This window comes from Magallana gigas, chromosome 9 (genome assembly GCF_963853765.1).
Source record: "Magallana gigas chromosome 9, xbMagGiga1.1, whole genome shotgun sequence".
Lineage (NCBI taxonomy): Eukaryota > Metazoa > Mollusca > Bivalvia > Ostreida > Ostreidae > Magallana > Magallana gigas.
The window spans coordinates 8,450,046-8,471,004 of NC_088861.1; the positions used below are offsets into that span (position 1 = coordinate 8,450,046).

General features: G+C 33.3%; 2 long non-coding RNA genes across 4 annotated transcripts in view; one reads left to right on the plus strand and one right to left on the minus strand.

The window, feature by feature from the left end:
* LOC136271319 (uncharacterized) overlaps positions 1–20,959 on the plus strand; it is a 182,320-nt gene that overhangs the window by 81,014 nt on the left and 80,347 nt on the right. The gene's annotated exons all lie outside the window — the stretch shown is intronic.
* Positions 9,470–14,901, minus strand: LOC136271619 (uncharacterized). Its single transcript, XR_010709561.1, has 2 exons — positions 14,506–14,901; positions 9,470–9,766 (listed from the first exon to the last, which is right to left on the minus strand). It is a non-coding gene; the product is annotated as an uncharacterized lncRNA (long non-coding RNA).

A 20,959-nucleotide genomic window follows, 5' to 3' on the forward strand; every position in this document is an offset into this window, starting at 1 on the left:
TTTGTAACCGTTCTTGATTTATCTGGAAGAGATCGTGGGAACTGATAACAAACAAGTTTTGGTTGCAGATTGTTAATCACATTTTTCGCGTATTTTGTTCAATATTGCTCCTTAAAATTGCTTTTTTTTTAAATTTTGGGACGTTGATGAAAAGTTCGGACTTTTGACCCCTTAAAATGCCTTATTACATAACATAGGAGTAAACAATTTTCATGTATAGGTACATAACATTTCGATTAACATAATTGCTTCCGTAATGTATTACAAAATATTTCACAATTAAAGGTTACGATTAAAAGACTTTAGAACTCTATCGGCTCCTAATTTGAATAGCCAGCCCCTTTTTCGTGATATAAAAAGAAAGCTCTTGTCATTTTAAACACATTTTGTTCAACAAGTATGTAGAAATTATTTACCGTTCTCGAGATGTCTGGAAGAGATCGTTTTAAGGGCCGACCCTATAACTCCTTTTCGGGACCGGATAACAAAAAAATTATGGTTGCAAATTGTTAACGACATTATTTGGAGCATCTTTTGTTCAACATTGCCTTCAAAATTTCTCTCCATTTTCAGATATATAAGATTAAAATTTCGGATTGCTGGCCCCTTAAAATCCCTAAATATGTAACAAAGGAGTAAACAACTGTCATGTATAGGTACATAACGTTACGATGAACATAATTGCTTCTATAAAGAATAACAAAATATTTCACATTAAAAAGATATTATTAGAATACTTTAGAGCCCTTTCGGCCCTTAATTTAAAGGTCCAGCCCCTTTTCCCTAATGTCAAATGAAAGATCTTGACTTTTTAAAGTTTTTTTGTTCTATAAGTCTTAACAAAATACTTTTGACAAAAAGATATTCAAAGAAAACCACAAAAAAATCATGACGCTTTTTATCTCAATTTTTAAGCGCAGAGGAGCTTCGGTGTTTTTCGTCACAGAACAATGAAAATGCTTCTGTCATATCCACAAACATAGGTCTACAAACCCTGAAAATTTGAATCAAATATCTGTTTTCGTTTAGGAGAAAAACACCGGACAAGCCGACCCTCTAAAAATCGTAAAAACGTCAATATCTCTAAAACGGAAATGACGTCATCAATGTAAAAAATTTCCAATAAGGTTCAGATCAATATCTGTTAGTTCTGAAAGTTTCATTAAAATCAGCCAAGCCGTTCCCGAGAACTGGCGTGCACAAAAATGCGTAAGAAAAAAAAAGAATAATAATAAGGGAAACAGAAACAAAGCAATTACAAGAAGGTCGCAAAGCCCCGAGTAGGTCTTCCGTTGTTGCTGCGAGTTGAAAATATATGTTACGATTATAATGACTATACTTTCAGTTCTGCTTTTGTTATAAAAACGTGGTGTGATTGAAAGTCTGTATATAAAACGTGTTTTGAAAAAAGAAAGGAAGAAAATATTTTAGGAAAACTATTTGTCGAGCAGAGTTTATGTAATCGTTTCAAACATTGTTTAAAAAATGAGATCGAGTTAAATTTCCAAAGGGTAGCAAGCATTGTTATAAACATTAAACAGTATGTACTCATGATTCATGTCAGGAATTGTATTTCTTTTTTAAACTGAACTCGCCTACAAAACACGTAAACTTTTCTCAAAGATAACTTCTATATTAAAATATTTCTAAATTTTAGAAGACTATGTGCAAGTTTAGAATTGCGTGCTGACAAAATTTACAGACCCTAAAACGTACTACTACACCAAAAAGCGTGCGGCCAACGTGCGAGAAACGTTTCGTGTAAACCTTTTAGAGTTTCATGTAAACCGTTTAGCGTTTCGGGCATAGCGTGTAAATCGTTTCGAGCAAAGCGTGCGAGAACCGTTTGAAACGTTCATCAGATTTCATTCGGAACTCTCTGACAAGTTAATTGTTTCAAAATGGCGCCCGTGTTTTACATTACTTTAACAAAATTGAACGAATTTTTAACAAACAAAAGAAAGGTATATGTATTAAAAGACGACTAGTTACAGAGTACATGTATATTTAACGTTTTCATGCGATGTTTCAGTATACTGAAACAATATTAAAATTCGCTATACATAAAAAATATTAAATACAGTTAGCGAAACATGATTTCTATTGGAACAAACCTAAATCAACTTTAACTTGCACGATCATGTTTTGATAAGCATGTATTTTTATTATCTATTTACATCGATAACTCTTACTGAGAACATTCGGCTGTGTACAAGCAGCACACATAACCTCGGACATCGGGCTAGACCTGCACCTGGCTTAACATGTCAATCAAACTCTGTGTATTTGTTTTCATTGGATGGTCAGGCGTCTCTCTTTTGTCAAAAGCCAATGGAAAATTAATGACTTCAAGGTAATCGGAATCAGAATTTGATGAAGCATACAATTTAAATGATAGAAAATTTATTAATTATTTGAACAAAATTAAATGTAAACATTGAAAGGAAATAAAAAAATTAATTATTATGGGAATCTATACGCATGGTACTCAATTAAAATAGATTATATTACGATTTTATTATTTTATGTAGTAAAATCACCCTTCCAACTGTTACTCAATTACATAACAATTGATGACCTGGGGCTATAAATGTTCTGAGCTGTGTGCGCTGAAGCGGCACAAGATTCTCGGTCGCATGCGGCAATTGAATTAACACAGACTGGCCGAATAAACAAAGGGGTGGGAAAGTGAAACAAAATGTTACACATAAGAAGAAACCACCAAAAATGATTTTCGACAGATCTTGCTATCTTTTCTCCAAATAAAAAAAAAATCCAGCGCGAGCACCTGTCAGCGGGGCGGGAGCAGTGGGGGGGGGGGGGGGGGGGCGGGGCGGGCAGCAATGAGTTCGCTTCCACAATGAAACTACAGAAGTGATTAATATGTGACAGATAGAATCTAATCTAAAGTTGTTTAAACTCTTGTGAATATTTTCTAAAATAATCATCGAATGCCTCAATTCAGGGCATTCGTTTATCGTGCTAGCACCTACCGCAAACATGTAACATGGAACTGTGATTATAATTTGATTTGATTTTTAAACTACCTTGTACGCTATCGTATAAATCAATGCTTAATCAACTGTACAAGTAAAATAACTTTATCTTAAACCAATATAATAGTTAAAAACATGATAAAATAAAGTTGTGTCCGTGCAAAATATGAAACATAAAGGCGTCATAAGGTACATGTAGAAGAACACGAACCGACCGCGGATCACTTAACCACTCGCGCCGGATCTCCTCAGCCATGTGCGAGGGATGATCATTATTTAAAGGTTTAATATTTGAGGGGGGTGGGGTGGGGGGTGTTGATTTAAAACATTAATTGTACAGTTTTTAAAGTAGTTTACATAAACCAACCAACCATTAGTTTATGTCTAACGATTTTTCCGATATGGAGTAATATCGTTCATTAATATTCATTTACACTCAAATATTTAATTAAATATATACAAGTTGGACAAACCTTTATAACATAAAATTAAAACAGTTCTTGTATATACGGCTATATTAACTCAAACACGTTCATATGCATGTAAGTGTAAGTCGCGGTGTGCGAATCTTGTGTATTAAAGAACCGCTTACCGCTAGGTAATGCAGCCGTGGCTGATCTCCTCGGCCGTGGGCGAAGGATAGATTACGTAAAGGTACAACGCACAGAAACGCACAGCTCAGAACCAAGGAAGATTTGAAAAGTTTGCAGTATAATGACCTTACTCTATCAAATAGAAGTTCTTTATTTTAAACTAAAAACCCACAATTGATCTATGTCTATTATTGCTTTAGAGAATGACATTGCTTTTATTAATTAAATGAACTATTTCTTACTTGACATCCAATCGTTTAATCCACAAAAGATTTTGTGTAATCAAAACTAAAACAATTCTTGAGTTCGCGACTAAATAAATTCATATATCAGATACGCAACTCTCGTGTATTAGATAACCACTGACCGCTAGGTAGTCCAGCCGCGACCACGGTGACCGACTTTCTCGGCCGCGGGCGAGGGAGAGCTTACGTAATGGTACACACACAGCTCTGATTCAAGGTAGATTTTGAATGCATGATGTTTATAACAAAAACGTAATGCATATATTTTTTCATTCCATATTTTGTGTTTTACTAGAAAAGAAAAAGAATGTTTTGTTTTCCAATTCCCGTTTTTAATGATTGTGCACTATAAGAACTTAACAACAATGACTTAAACTCCTAAAAAAAGCATGTATTCTAAAAAAAAAAAATTCTTATGAATTAATGCCTCCTGTATAAACCAGCATACTTTCTGCGGTAACTTCATGCCAGTTGTACGCACAAAGTCTTTCATTAATTGTCAAATAAAAACAGGTACATGCTAACATGTAAAGCTTTTTACACTCATACTACACAAATCACTTACAAAATAACATTGAAACGACCTTCATGAGATCCCAACAAACAACTTTTCCAGCGACAATCATATCAAAATCCTAACCGTTTTTGAGTTATTAAGCAACATTTTTTAGGGGCCATTGGCCCTTAATTTAAGGGGCCAGCCCCTTTTTATTGGTGTCAAATGAAAGCCCTTGATATTTTGCACAACTTTTATTCTACATGTCTTAACAAAATGTTTTTCGTTTAAAAGATATAAAGGAAAACATGTCTAAATTTTTGCACTTTTTTGAATCCTGTTTTTTGACCCCCTACCTTTTCCTAAATAAGAAACGTAATCTAAAAACAAAAAGAGATGTGCACAACTACAATGTCTCTGTTATTCAAATTCGTTGGATTCCCATTCCCTGCTATCATAGTCTCGGAGCCTTTGTCTGGAAACAAAAGGCCCTAAAAAAATTTAAAAGGGGAATAACTCTTTAACGGAAAGGGAATTCTAACTTTTATGAATTGCTTAAGATAGTATTTTGTAAAGTACATTAGCCCTGAAAATTTGAGCAAAGACCGTTCAGAAATGAGCAAGATATGAAGCCTCAAAGTTCGCGTCTAGGAAACAAAAAAAAAAAAAAGAAAAATAAGAATAATCTTAATTTTTTTCCCGCACAATAATAGAAAGGTCTTCCGTTGGAAACGGAAGACCTTAATGAAAAAGAAACAATAGAATAACAAGAGGGTCTTCCGTTGAAAACGGAAGACCCTAATAAAAAGAAACAATAGAATAACAAGAGGGTCTTCCGTTGGAAACGGAAGACCCTAACAATAGAATAACAAGAGGGTCTTCCGTTGGAAACGGAAGACCCTAAAAAAAGTGAAAAAGAAACATTACAATAATAGAAGGGTCTTCCGCTGAAGACGGAAGACCCTAACTAGATTCGATCTCGTTGCGAGCAACGAGTGGGTCTTCCGTCCAATTTTTGAATAGATATGATTAAATTAATCAATTCAAAGATAAAATCGTAGATCTAAGCGAAAAAAAGAGAAAAAAATTTTCCGGCACTCGAGGCTTGAACCCGGGTCGCCTGGGCCATGTCCACGACTATAACGACTGAGCTACTCGGACTCCGCTTCAGAACTTTGACGCTTAATTTCTCGAGAATGCCTTGATCGATTTTAAAACTAATTACATATTCTTAATCAGTAAAAGGGTCACTATAAGGTGTAAAAATTTCAAAGAAAAATATTAAAAAATAAAAAGGTCGAAAAATTCAATTTTTCAAATTTCCTTCCGGTGACGACCGGAAGTGACGGCGGACATTCTCTTGACCGAGGTACATTAGAAAAACGGTAGATCTATCATCTCTGAAAATTTCAGCTCTATATCTTTGCTCGTTTTTGAGAAACCCGACAGACAAAATTGACTTTTTAAAATCGTAAACGGACGATAACTTCTGACCGGAAGTGTATTTTCAAAAATGGATAAAAAACAATAAACTTCAGATAAAGTCGCGTTAATCTTGAAAATTTGAATGAAATCGGTTGAGCCATCTCTGAGAAATCGTCTGCACAAAATCGGTAAGAAAAAAAAAGAATAATAATAATAACTAGAGCAAAGCTCGTTGCAAAGCAACGAGTGGGTTTTCCGCTAATGTCGAAAGCAACGCTAGAAGTACGTCTAAGAAGCAGAGTTCTTAATCTAGTAACAAAGAAACCTAAGTACAAAAAGATAAAAAAAATCGAATGATTCTTGGTACAACTTAACATGATCCGAATGTTTTTAAGTACGACTTAACCAAAAACCCTTAACCATTTCAAGAACGACTTAACAAAAAAAACCAATGTGTTTAAGTACGACTTAACAAATTTGACTTCATTTTAGGTACAAGTTTACTTTACCTTGAACTAACATCTTTTTTCTTAACCCAGAATGCAAAATTAAAATTTATGTAAAAAATCAATTTTGTTTAAAACATAATTCTGAGCAACTTTTCCTCTTCACTGCTTTTCAAAAGGTTGACCTTTCGTACTGTGTGCTCGTTGCGTCATTAATTGTCAGAAACTTATCGATGTTAAGTTTACTTTACTGTACTTCTGTGAATATTTTCTATGTAAAATTACTATGAACCAGACAACATTGAAATGGTGAACATTTCGAAGGGCCCCGCTTATGTTATTTCAGAGAATTCTGCTTTGACCTTGACCTATAACTTGAAATTTTTCCAGCTGGCATAGAACTTTTAATTCAATTTCATTCCCCCTAACATACATGCATTTTTGTTCAATCTGACCAAGATTAAGCATATTTGGAAAATAATCTACTGTCTAAAACTAATTTTAAAAAGATCTGCTATGACCTTCACATTGACAGACTTGGTTCAAGGTCACTGCACGCCATTAACCAATAAACTCTTTAAAGGTAAAATATTAGCCAAATAGGGGCTAAAAGGAGAGTATATCTATGCTCTTAAAATATGGATTTTTGTGTGATCTGATATGACCTTGACTCTTCATCTACAAATATCATTCGAGGTCATTGCATATATTTTGAACAAAGGCATCATGTGGATAAAGTATGAAGCTGAATGGAGCAAAGGGAGAGAAGATATACTCCGGACAAGGATTTTTAAAAATATAATTCTGATATGACCTTCACAGTTTCTTTTCACTGAAAATAGGTTCAAGGTCACTACACACCCTTTCACCCTTTACTCAAAAGCTCTGCTTATGTGAAGTCTGAGCCAAATAGGGGTTAGTAGAAATTAGATATGCTCTCAAAAAAGGATTTTTGCATGATCCGATATGATCTTCACCCGTTACCTAGAAATTTCATGCAAGGTCACTGCACATCGTTTAACCATAGAGACACTCTGTGAGTATTAGCCAGATTGGACCAAAGGGAAAAAAGATATGCCCCAGACAAGGATTTTATATATATAATTCTGCTATGACCTTAACCTTATACCTAAAAACATGGTTCAAGGTCACTGCACATCCTTCAACCAAAGGAACCCTGTGGATGAGGTATGAGCCAGATTGGGCCAAGGGGAGAGAAGCTATGCTCCTGTCAAGCCATCTCGGATGGACAGACCGACAAATTGATCACTAGAAGGCGCCCGCATAAACATGCCTTTTTATCTAAAATAGTATCCATGCTATCTGCCATGGTGAATAGTCATCAAAACCATTCATTAGCAGAATTTGATTTCCCTCCTTTTTAAGGTGGTATGGGACATCTGTCGATATTAATGTGGATTAAAGTACTATATAATTGAAAACTTTTCACCGGTTTAGAATTTTCAAATTTTACAATATATAACCAAAAAATAGCTTTTTAAAATATTTGAAAAGGTAAAAATTGTAAAAACCCCAGCGGGATTCGAACTCATGACTTACAGGTTCCTAGTAAACCCTCTAACCCACTGTGCTAAGGAGTTAGGTGACCATTTTTGAAAAGAAACTACATGTACTTATATAATTACACTTTATTTTATTGTTTATTTCGATAAACAATACGTCACAACATGGAAGTGTCCCATATCACCTTAAACTCGGAACACCTCTGACCTAATAAGATCGCCGCATTAAATACAAAGTTTGATTTAACTCTAATTTGTTTATCATCAAGAAATTCTGCATCGCTGACAAATAAAGTTTTCTTCTGTATAATGAAATACCAATTAACTGACTATTCGGACAATAGCAAGTTTATTGTCCCATTCAACAGCTACTATTTCCCTTGGCTTTGCCTCATTAAATATTTGCTGTCTTGGGGGACAATAAACTTGCTATTGTCCTCATACCCAGTAAATACTAAATAGGCATATAATATCCCATCCACCTACATTTCATGTTATATAACCTCCCGTTTGTAACCTTCAATTTCACTGTAAAGTCAACATATCTGTCATAGCCGCAAGTTTCACAATTTATTTCTGCTTCTCATGTACTTAAAATTAGGGGCCTTAATATTGCTTACCAATTCCAACAAGAGACATCCCTCTAACTATTGGTAATCATTAAAATTCATTTCATGAATCTACGCAACAATGATAAACCTTCAAGTACAGTCACTCTCAATTTTACAAAAATATTGACGGTACTTTATCCGAAACTGTTCCTTGTATCTTTAACTTAGTACACTAACATTTTTATGAAAAGACGGTTTGTCTTAGAATAAGAAAGCTAATGCAATTCTGAGAAAAAGAATACCACATATTGCCAATTCCATTGAGGTTTAATAAAAATATGGCCATTTAAGTGAACCCACCATTTTCAATTTCCTTTAGTAAACACAGATTTACAGGGTTCTCCATAGTAAAACATCTTTATCTGACCTTTTAGAGGTCAACTTTTGTTCAACCACCTTTAAAAAGAAACCTTATTCAATACAACATATGCCTACATGATATAATCATGATAAAAGCTTCACATCACTTAGAAATACCCTTACATGTATACCCCCCACCCCCCAATCTTTTGATTTTCATAAAAAGTCATGGTTTGAAATGTTTTACCTAATTTTATGAAACATGTGGCAATTTCCTTGAGTCATTTCTCACACATATTTGAAAACAATCATCAATGATTCTAAAATGTGATCTTTATTTGTTTATTGTATGATTTGTACCATTTTAATTAACAAATAGACAGCTGTCCTGCTTGTGATTTCTTGTTTTCATGAAAAAAGTAAGCTAACAATCATATTTAGTGAATATCTAATCTATTCTGATTTCTAGTCTTCTTCTAACCATGCTAAAACAGTAAGTTACAACCTACAAGTTAGACATCTGCCTTAAATTAGAATTAAATTCAAACACACCCAGGTAGCTGGAGACAGAGTAAAATTGATTTCAATGAAAAATGTTCAAATTTGACATGTTTTTCTACTTTTTTATGCATATATACCTTAGAAAGGTAGAAATAGGTTGTTTCTTGTTCATTTCAAAAGTAATTATCATAGCAGATGTTATTTCAAAGTCAAATGTACATTTACATATCCTACATGTAATCTTAATGCAGACAATTAAATAGAGGGGGGGGGGGGGTTTCAATTATGTAAACACATCTAAATATCTTTATGTAATAAAAAATAAAGGAAACATAATTGTATACTTTTATTGAAAAACAAATTTTCACAGCAATTATGAATTTCTTTAAACAGCCTTAATTTTGTTTTCATAATTTCTTATCAAACACAAACCACAACATGGCATGATGCTTTCTTCAAGTTCCATTATTGTTCATGCATTATCGGATTTAATTTGAATTACCAGTAAATAGTCTGTAGAACACAAGGAATATGCATGTGGATAGAGGTGACAGGTTAATCTCAGGAGCTGACCCACAAGAATCAACAGGTACCGGTAAAAGCCATGTGGTAACAAGAGTCTGTTTTGAGCTGAAATAAATAAAAAAAATAATTAGCTGTGTTTACATACATGTACTAGTAATAGCTGTGTTTACATTAACATATGCATAGTATTTCTGTAAAAAATACACTGACCATGCAGTGTAATAAGTATGACATATCCCAATACATGACATAACATTTAGGCAGTACAAGATCAAAAATTTGCATATCAAGTCATAATATAATATTAAAAAATTTTCATAGGTATAAACACTTATCAAATTGAGAAAGAGAGAGAGTTTGAGAGAGAGAGAGTTTATTACCATACTTGTAGTGCAACAGTCAATATTTCAATTCGTAAATTACAAACGAATATTACCCACCGAACAGCGTCAAAGTACATGTACTGGTATTAGCTTCTGGTATACCATTTTTTATCAATTCTACTGTGTATTTTTTGTTTGCAAATAAATTTAGCGAGGGTTTTTGTTTATTTTCTTATAAATTACATGTTTTAAAAACAATACTACGTGTAATAAGCATAAAACATGTATGAGTAAACTTAATGAAGAATTTTTAATAGATTATTTTTCAAAGAATGTGGTACATTACATGTATGTCAATCTTTATAAAACTAGCGTATATTTCGTGCGCCATAAATTGCAAGGTTTTTGTAAATATCATTTACTTGCATGATAGGTATATATGGTCTAACCAAAATTTTCTTCATAAAGCTACAGCTGTATGTACCACATATATGTTTTGTCACAAGTATACATTTTAAAAAAAAATACCCAAATTCCAACAGTTTAAATAAACTCAACTCATTCTCTGATAAGTTCATTGTGTTTTGTGCGTGCATATCTTATTTGTCTGCTGCAACAGCAGCCAATCAGCGGTAAGCTGAATCCACAAAAAGAAAGTTTGTGTTTTAGGAGCGGGTAAATTGTTAATGCGACACTGTCAAGAAAACCACACCAAATATAATAACAAGAAACATAAATATTCACTTAAATGTATTCTGTTGTAAAGTAAAGGTTTTTAACACTTATTGCATCTTGCAAAACATGTGATGACCTTAATCATCTGTCATATATCTGATATACATGTATATGTAAAAGATGGGAGAAATAACGACGGAACAAAGTGGGATTCGAACCTGGCCCTCTGAATCTCTAGTCAAGTGCTCTACCAACTGAGCTACATGTATCTGGCACCGGTATTCAAACCAGTCTGACCGTCACATTCCTCCCCCTTAAATGATCTTCACCCTCGAAGATCATCCCTGGCAGGATCGAGTTAACCTGTTACTTCCAGGGGTTGGTCACAACACCAATATTGTAACAGGATGGGAGAAATAATGAAGGGATTTGAACCTGGGCCCCCTGAATCTCTAGTCAGGTGCTCTACCAACTGAGCTATCTGGCACTGCCCGTACAGAAATTGCTAACATCTTCTCATGTGATTCACATTTGAATCACATTTGAGATGTGTTAGATTTCTATGCAAATTTTTATTTTCACATGTGGTTATGTTAGCTCACACTTGAAAGAAATTTCAAACCTAAAATTCTCACGTGAGATTTTACTTCAAATGTGAGAATTAAAGCAATGTATAATTGTTACTCTGAATTCACTTTTTCACATGTGATCCTAACATTGAAATTTTGTCTTAGTTATAATTGTTCAAGATTTGCTCCTTGCATGAAAAGGAGAAGTATAAAATTCACATGTGATTGTTTGTTTGATATTGGACTTAAAAAATGTTATTAAGCTGGAAATTTCTGGGATGTACGTGTAAGTCCAAAATTCACATGTGAGACTCAGCTGGTTAGAATATAAAAGAAAAACCCAAGAGAAGGAAGGTGGGGTGGTTATTTTTTTTCAAATATTGAAATATTTGTACTAAATTATCCTTTAAAAAAAGGTTTCATACTACCCAGTTCATTTAGTACATGTACCATATTTGGTCATTTTAGTATACAGCAAAGAGCCACATAGCAATGAAAATCAGTATTTGATCTGCACAGTAAAAAAAATAAAATAATGAATTATGGCATTATTAATTACACAGCTCTACACTTGTTTTAAAACAGTTTTATATTGAACTATGATCATTATTTTAGTTTAACTTTTATATTGTTAATTTTTCATTTCTACATGCCACCTTATCATTTAATTAAGATAATCTTAAAATTGTACAATAGTTTTTTAAAACAAAAAACAAAACAAAAACAACAACTTTTCAAATCTGTTCATCACACACTGGTAGACACCAATTGGTAGCATCGCATTGATAAGGGGGGATTGTCCAGTCTCTGAAATCTGAGAGTCACAGCGGGAAGCCCAGCAGGAGCTATCTGTAGTGCGGGGCAGTCAGAGATCACTTTAGCCAGGCCATGCGGCCATGAAGTGAGGATCGCGCCATGTACAACATAACTAAAACAGGTCTTTTGTGGAAACAACTGTGAAAAAAACTCTGTCAAAATTTGGATATGGCATTTTCTCAAAAACTGGACTTTCTGCAACATTTTCATTCTGGATGCATGATGTGCAGGCCTGAGACATATGATCAAAAACCCTTAAGCTGATTGTACTGAAGGATTAATTGTTCATGAATAATTAAATAAAGGTAAGAAAATGTTTTGATAGTTAAATTCATATCATTTTGTTCATAACAGTATATAATAAATCTGTACTGTGTGCAGCCTCATGTTTCCGTACATGCAGCATGTATCTGTATCTATAAGAAAAGTCAGCAATTATAATGGCGCCCAATTTTTCATTCAAACATGGGGCATGCGCACACAACTTGACCTAATTCAGAGATTGAGATAAGATCAGTACTGGTAGGTGGTAGGACATGCAATTAGGGAATCATACAAACCATAGTGGAACAGAAATTATTATGAAGAAACAGATGAAACCAACGCTTGTATTTTATGAAGTTAGAAATAAGTAATATTAATTTATGGTAATAATCAAATTGCTATAAAATAATCATAATTATTATAGTGTTAATATACTGATATCGATATTTTGTCCAGTGATATTAATTGTGATTTGAGAATCTTTATCATGTTTATACTCAAGACTTCTTGACTTGAGAACACAGGTTATATTTAAATCAATAAATTAGAACAATCAAGTACATGTATAATCATTTACTTCAGTCAATCTTTTGCAATATAATTTTAAATTTTGGGATATTTAATATATACCCCTGCATTATTTATGAGCTAAATATACCCCTCACTAATGAAGAGAACTAATATGAATTAATTGGTCTGCAAAGGAGAGGTCTGCATTTTATAAGTGTATAGATTTTTATATCATATATCCGTTAAAGTAATGATTTAGCATTTTTTTTCTGCCTGGCTAATTTAATACACTATAAGCATGCTAAGTAGTTTTATTTATATTGTTTGTATTTATTTTTAAAAGAATACTGGTAATGAAATTCCTTTTTTATTTTTTTAGCTCGGTCAAAAAGAGGATGTTGCAGACTGCCAGGGTCCAGAAGACAAAGAAGAAAGAGGAAAAACCGGACTAATTCCGACTACATCGCTTACTGCATTATCTACAGTTACTGTGTTATTATTTATATATCAATAAAAACAATTTTATTAAGTAAGAAAAGGATTTTGTTTTTAAATTTAGCTGAGCATTAGCTTGCTTTTTTCACATGTGAGAAAAATCACATTTGAAAAAAATCATCACATTTGAATTTTTCACATGTGAATTTTATCACATGTGAAAATGTGCATTTCTAATTCAAACCTTGATTCTCACATGTGATTTTTTCAAACCTGGTTTCAGGTGTGAATCTAACCTAATTTGCATGTTAAATTACTCATGTGAAACTCACGTGAGACTCTAATGTTAGGATCACATTTGAAAAAGGTGAGGGAAATTTGGTAAGGGTGGTATTCAAACCGGTCTGATCGTCACATATATAAAGAATTATTTTAAACAATGTTGTTCAATTAAAAATAACACTCGCAACCTTCAGTTTTTGTCTGTAATTAATCAATATTGGCGTGCGATCAGTTCTCGCCGAGTACCATTTTTTACCAGTGCATTGTTACGTCATTTTATCAACACATAAAATTATATACGAAAATATGATGTAACAGTGCACCAGCGAGAAATGGTCCTCGGCGAGAACTGCTCGCACGCCAGTACTGCCAGTAGTCAGATTAAAAAAAGAGAATAAAAAATTACATTTAAAACATTAACAAGGACAATTTAAGTACACATCATAACTGCTAAACAGGAAAAATTATGTGAACTGGTAGAATGGTAGGCATAGTTCTAACTTGTAACCTACATGTACAAGTACATGTACCGGGTACCCGTTGGTCTGATATACCTCTTTTATGATACAATGATCGGCATCATAAAGATATTAAAGTCATGTTTTAACTCTGAAGTATACAATTTTATTTACTTGAAGTTATGTCTACAGGGTATTCATGACTACATTTGGAGTCCTCTGCACAAGAATATATGATATGTTTCTAATTAGACCCTGCTTTGAATTTTGAGTTGAAAATTCACAATCTGTTATTTTTTTAAATAGATAAATTCAGTTACCCTTTCCAGTCCCCCATGAACCTCGAGCGAGTCTAAACACCCATGAAACATGTAAAAATTACACGTTAGTAAACAAACACCCACACCATAACAAAAACATCTAACAGTGTGCACGTACTTACATGTACATCTATACTATATACTAAATTTTAACCAGTTAACAAGAAACTTTAAAAGGAGTAAAAGCCTCACCTTCTTCAGTAACATCCACATAAATCACACACTTTAATGTCCATCTTTTCTCCTTTATTACTCGTAGCTTATCAACGGCTGATCGTCGACAGGTCGACAGAAGTGTGGCTGTCAGAATTTCCTCGTAAACGATTCACACGAGAAAAATATCCTCCTTAAACAAATATGTAGTATTGTTCCCTGTGCATGTTCATATGTTTCACAGCAAATTGAAAATGCATGTGTACACCGAAAGAATACACAACTTCTCTTCTGCATTACGGCTCTCTCTTTTCTACAACAGCTGTACAATGCCGTTCGTTACTGTTTACATTCGGCGCGCGCGCGGGGGTTACAAACAGGGGCGCCCCGAAAATTGTTGCACTTAGAACGTTTAAATAATGTGTGTTCATTGAATTCATAAATGATATAGATGAAAAAAATGAAATTGAATCACAACAATTTATCTAAGACGCAACACAACGTAATGCAGTAAATGCCTGGGCCTTAATGTGGCATTTGTTCGCTTGTGTGTCTATGTAGACATATTAACTCGTTCATGTACGATTCTCACATATTTGTTTTATGAAATTTGAAAAAAAATATAGCACAGAACTTGTTTAATTTGATACCAAATGACATTATTTAATATATTAACAATAACTGAATTAATTTTTTTTCCTAAAATGATAACGATTTTTGCTATCAGAAAAATACGTGTATGAGCTGCTGACCCCTAATTATAGGGGCCAGCCCTTTTTTCTTAATTTTAAATGAAAGCTCTCGTAATTCTAAACAACTTTTGTTCTATATGTATTAACAAAATATTTTTAGTTTAAAGGTTATAATACAAAAAGCAACAAAATTTCAGCCCCGAAAAAATCTTAAACTTTGGCGACAAATAGCTCAAAAACTAACAAAGAAATTACCAAAGTTTTCATGCCAGCAAAATTATAAAATGTTACCGACAATTTCGCCAAATTTCATGCATCTATCATCTGTAGTTCCCGAGATCAACTCTGGACAAAAGACCCCCCAATTTTCAATTAAAGGGCAATAACTCATAACCAGAAGTGAATTTTAAAAATTTGAAAAAAACGTCTAGAGATATTAATATCATCTACATACCCTGAAAGTTTCATAGCAATCAGACAAAAAATGTTCGAGAAATCTCCTGCACAAAATTTGCGGGAAAAAAAAAAAATAATAATAAGAAACAGTAGAATAACAGAAGGGTTTTCCGTTGAAAAACGGAAAACCCTAACTAGACACGATCTCGTTGCGAGCAACGAGGAGGTCTTCCGTCCGATTTTTAGAAGAAAATATGACATCATCGACTTTTGATTTTCGACATCAAAACATGATATGGAAAAAGGTGTGAAGTACTAATGCTTTAAAGTATTGATTTTTAGTTCTATTACATTGCTTTTTAAAATACTTGCATTTCTTCCAAATAAGATTGAAAAGATTAAACTTGTTACATCCGGTCCCTAAAAACCCTAATTGGGTAACGCAAGAGCAAATCATCATATTGGTAGGATATATAGACGTATTATACTTAATCTAGCTTTAATAACCTTTCACAAGAGGGCTCTCAGTAAAGGGCTATAGATAAAAAAAAATTAGAGCCCTTTGATCCCCTAATTTAAAGGGCCAGCCCCTTTTTCTTGGAATCAAATGAAAGGACATTTAATTCTGAACACATTTTGTCAACAAGTGTTTAAAATTCATTATCGTTCTGGAGATATATGAGAAAGAAGGTTTTAGGGGCCGATCCCTTATCTCCTTAAAGGGGCCGTTTAACGAAATTTTGAAGATTGCATTTTGTTAAGAACATTAATTTGAACAACTTTTCTTCTGTATTGCGTTTCAAAATATTTTTCCTTTCTGAGATATGGGTGATCGAAATTTTGGACTTTTGGCCCCTAAAAACCCTTAATTACGTAACACATAATAAAATCATTACATTGGTTGGATACATAACTGTGAGATAAACATATTTGCTTCTATAACCTTTCACAAAATATCTCTCAGTAAAGGGCTACAGATTAGAGACTTTAGAGCCCTTTGATCCCCTTATTTGAGAGGCCAGCCCCTTTTTCTTGATATTAAATGAAAGGTCATTTAAATCTAAACAAATTTTGTTCAACAAGTGTTTATAAAACCGATAACGTTCTGGAGATATATGAGAAAGAAGGTTTTAGGGGCCGATCCCTTATCTCCTTAAAGGGGCCGTTTAACGAAATTTTGAAGATTGCATTTTGTTAAGAACATTACTTTGAACAACTTTTCTTCTGTATTGCATTACAAAATATTTTTCCTTTCTGAGATATGGGTGATCGAAATTTTGGACTTTTGGCCCCTTAAAACCCTTAATTACGTAACACATAATAAAATCATTACATTGGTTGGATACATAACTGTGAGATAAACATATTTGCTTCTATAACATTTCACAAAATATCTCTCAGTAAAGGGCTACAGATTAGAGACTTTAGAGCCCTTTGGTCCCCTTATTTGAGGGGCCAGCCCCTTTTTCTTGATTTCATAGAAAAGGTCATGTAAATAGAAACTTTTTTTACATTGCATGTCTTAACAAAATATTTTTCAGAAAAGAAATAATCAAAGAAAACCAGAAAAAAATACGACGTTTTTTCCATCTCAATTTTAGGGTCCAGGCGAGCTTCGGCGCCTTTCAAGACAGACCAAAATAAAAATAAAATTACAAATCTACAATCTTTTGTCTACAACCCCTGAAAGTTTGAACTCGATATCTTTAATAGTTTAGGAGAACGTAGAGGGACAAGCGACCCCTCTAAATATCGCTAAAACGTCAATTTCTCAAAAACGGAAGTGACGTCATTAATATTATAAAAAACCTATAAGGTTTAGATCATTATCTATCAGATCTGAAAGTTTCATGAAAATCGGTCGAACCGTTTCTGAGAAATCGCGTGCACAAAATTTGTAAGAAAAAAAAGAAAAATAATAATAATAACTAGAGCAAAGCTCGTTGCAAAGCAACGAGTGGGTTTTCCGCTAATGTCGAAAGCAACGCTAGAAGTACGTCTAAGAAGCAGAGTTCTTAATCTAGTAACAAAGAAACCTAAGTACAAAAAGATAAAAAAAAAAATCGAATGATTCTTGGTACAACTTAACATGATCCGAATGTTTTTAAGTACGACTTAACCAAAAACCCTTAACCATTTTTAGAACGACTTAACAAAAAAAAACAATGTGTTTAAGTACGACTTAACAAATTTGACTTCATTTTAGGTACAATTTTACTTTACCTTGAACTAACATCTTTTTTCTTAACCCAGAATGCAAAATTAAAATTTATGTAAAAAATCAATTTTGTTTAAAACATAATACTGAGCAACTTTTCCTCTTCACTGCTTTTCAAAAGGTTGACCTTTCATACTGTGTGCTCGTTGCGTCATTAATTGTCAGAAACTTATCGATGTAAAGTTTACTTTACTGTACTTCTGTGAATATTTTCTATGTAAAATTACTATGAACCAGACAACATTGAAATGGTGAACATTTCAAAGGGCCCCACTTATGTTATTTCAGAGAATTCTGCTTTGACCTTGACCTATAACTTGAAATTTTTCCAGCTGGCATAGAACTTTTAATTCAATTTCATTCCCCCTAACATACATGCATTTTTGTTCAATCTGACCAAGATTAAGCATATTTGGAAAATAATCTACTATTTAAAACTAATTTTAAAAAGATCTGCTATGACCTTCACATTGACAGACTTGGTTCAAGGTTACTGCACGCCATTAACCAATAAACTCTGTAAAGGTAAAATATTAGCCAAATAGGGGCTAAAAGGAGAGTATATCTATGCTCTTAAAATATGGATTTTTGTGTGATCTGATATGACCTTGACTCTTCATCTACAAATATCATTCGAGGTCATTGCATATATTTTGAACAAAGGCATCATGTATGAGGCTGAATGGAGCAAAGGGAGAGAAGATATACTCCGGACAAGGATTTTTAAAAATATAATTCTGGTATGACCTTCACAGTTTCTTTTCACTGAAAATAGGTTCAAGGTCACTACACACCCTTTCACCCTTTACTCAAAAGCTCTGCTTATGTGAAGTCTGAGCCAAATAGGGGTTAGTAGAAATTATATATGCTCTCAAAAAAGGATTTTTGCATGATCCGATATGATCTTCACCCGTTACCTAGAAATTTCATGCAAGGTCACTGCACATCGTTTAACCATAGAGACACTCTGTGAGTATTAGCCAGATTGGACCAAAGGGAAAAAAGATATGCCCCAGACAAGGATTTTATACATATAATTCTGCTATGACCTTAACCTTATACCTAAAAACATGGTTCAAGGTCACTGCACATCCTTCAACCAAAGGAACCCTGTGGATGAGGTATGAGCCAGATTGGGCCAAGGGGAGAGAAGCTATGCTCCTGTCAAGCCATCTCGGATGGACAGATGGACAAATTGATCACTAGAAGGCGCCCGCATAAACATGCCTTTTTATCTAATTTAAAATAGTATCCATGCTATCTGCCCATGGTGAATAGTCATCAAAACCATTCATCAGCAGAATTTGATATACCTCCTTTTTAAGGTGGTATGGGACATCTGTCGATATTAATGTGGATTAAAGTACTATATAATTGAAAACTTTTCACCGGTTTAGAATTTTCAAATTTTACAATATTTAACCAAAAAATAGCTTTTAAAAATATTTGAAAAGGTAAAAATTGTAAAAACCCCAGCGGGATTCGAACTCATGACTTACAGGTTCCTCTAAACCCTCTAACCCACTGTGCTAAGGAGTTAGGTGACCATTTTTGAAAAGAAACTACATGTACTTATATATAATTACACTTTATTTTATTGTTTATTTCGATAAACAATACGTCACAACATGGAAGTGTCCCATATCACCTTAAACTCGGAACACCTCTGACCTAATAAGATCGCCGCATTAAATACAAAGTTTGATTTAACTCTAATTTGTTTATCATCAAGAAATTCTGCATCGCTGACAAATAAAGTTTTCTTCTGTATAATGAAATACCAATTAACTGACTATTCGGACAATAGCAAGTTTATTGTCCCATTCCACAGCAACTATTTCCCTTGGCTTTGCCTCATTAAATAGTTGCTGTCTTGGGGGACAATAAACTTGCTATTGTCCTCATACCCAGTAAATACTAAATAGGCATATAATATCCCTTCCACCTACATTTCATGTTATATAACCTCCCGTTTGTAACCTTCAATTTCACTGTAAAGTCAACATATCTGTCATAGCCGCAAGTTTCACAATTTATTTCTGCTTCTCATGTACTTAAAATTAGGGGCCTTAATATTGCTTACCAATTCCAACAAGAGACATCCCTCTAACTATTGATAATCATTAAAATTCATTTCATGAATCTACGCAACAATGATAAACCTTCAAGTACAGACACTCTCAATTTTACAAAAATATTGACGGTACTTTATCCGAAACTGTTCCTTGTATCTTTAACTTAGTACACTAACATTTTTATGAAAAGACGGTTTGTCTTAGAATAAGAAAGCTAATGCAATTCTGAGAAAAAGAATACCACATATTGCCAATTCCATTGAGGTTTAATAAAAATATGGCCATTTAAGTGAACCCACCATTTCCAATTTCATTTAGTAAACACAGATTTACAGGGTTCTCCACCTTTACATCACTTAGAAATACCCTTACATGTATACCCCCCACCCCCAATCTTTTGATTTTCATAAAAAGTCATGGTTTGAAATGTTTTACCTAATTTTATGAAACGTGTGGCAATTTCCTTGAGTCATTTCTCACACATATTTGAAAACAATCATCAATGATTCTAAAATTTGATCTTTATTTGTTTATTGTATGATTTGTACCATTTTAATTAACAAATAGACAGCTGTCCTGCTTGTGATTTCTTGTTTTCATGAAAAAAGTAAGCTAACAATCATATTTAGTGAATATCTAATCTATTCTGATCTCTAGTCTTCTTCTAACCATGCTAAAACAGTAAGTTACAACCTACAAGTTAGACATCTGCCTTAAATTAGAATTAAATTCAAACACACCCAGGTAGCTGGAGACAGAGTTGATTTCAATGAAAAATGTTCAAATTTGACATGTTTTTCTACTTTTTTATGCATATATACCTTAGAAAGGTAGAAATAGGTTGTTTCTTGTTCATTTCAAAAGTAATTATCATAGCAGATGTTATTTCAAAGTCAAATGTACATTTACATATCCTACATGTATTAAATCTTAATGCAGACAATTAAATAGAGGGGGGGGGGGTTCAATTATGTATAAACACATCTAAATATCTTTATGAAATAAAAAATAAAGGAAACATAATTGCATACTTTTATTGAAAAACAAATTTTCACAGCAATTATGAATTTCTTTAAACAGCCTTAATTTTGTTTTCATAATTTCTTATCAAA